Here is a 580-nt window from a genome sequence, read left to right as displayed (position 1 = left end):
GGCGGGCGCCCCGCGGCTTCCGCCGCCGCCCCGCGCCCGAAAATTATCTTTTAATACCTCTTTTAGGACATGACAACACTAGTGATAGTTTCCACTGAAACACAAAAAAAGTCCCTAGACCCTCAAACATGCACAGCTCATAACTAACAGTCCACAGGTCCTATCAAGTATGCCTCTAGTGCAAAGCAAAGACCATGTGGGCCCCCGTGGGAATGGACAGGCGGTGCAGCAGACGCTCAGAGCTGAACTTGCTGGCAAGTTGTTTCATCTCTCTGGCTTGAGTTCCTTTATCTCCAAAACATGTAAATAATCTTTTGACATTGTTGTGAGGGGGAATAAATGAAGATAGTACGTGGAAAGCATTCATTCTGGTCCCCAGAATGTAGTATGTGCTCATCTAAAGGTAACTAAATTCTCACAGGCTCATCTGTCCCTCACCCCCTCCCCTTCCCATTTAATTACTTGTCTAGATTACTGCTACCTGGCTTTCCTGCACTACCACCGTCCCCAGCTTTATTAGCTCCCCTGTCCTTCTTTTGTTTTTTTTTTTTTTTTTTTTTTTTTTTTTTATTTTTTTTTT

The sequence above is a fragment of the Tupaia chinensis genome, unplaced genomic scaffold (genome assembly GCF_000334495.1).
Source record: "Tupaia chinensis unplaced genomic scaffold, TupChi_1.0 Scaffold000223_1, whole genome shotgun sequence".
NCBI classification, from domain to species: domain Eukaryota; kingdom Metazoa; phylum Chordata; class Mammalia; order Scandentia; family Tupaiidae; genus Tupaia; species Tupaia belangeri.
The sequence above is the reverse complement of the archived record's forward strand: the minus strand, read 5'-3'. Positions refer to the sequence as shown.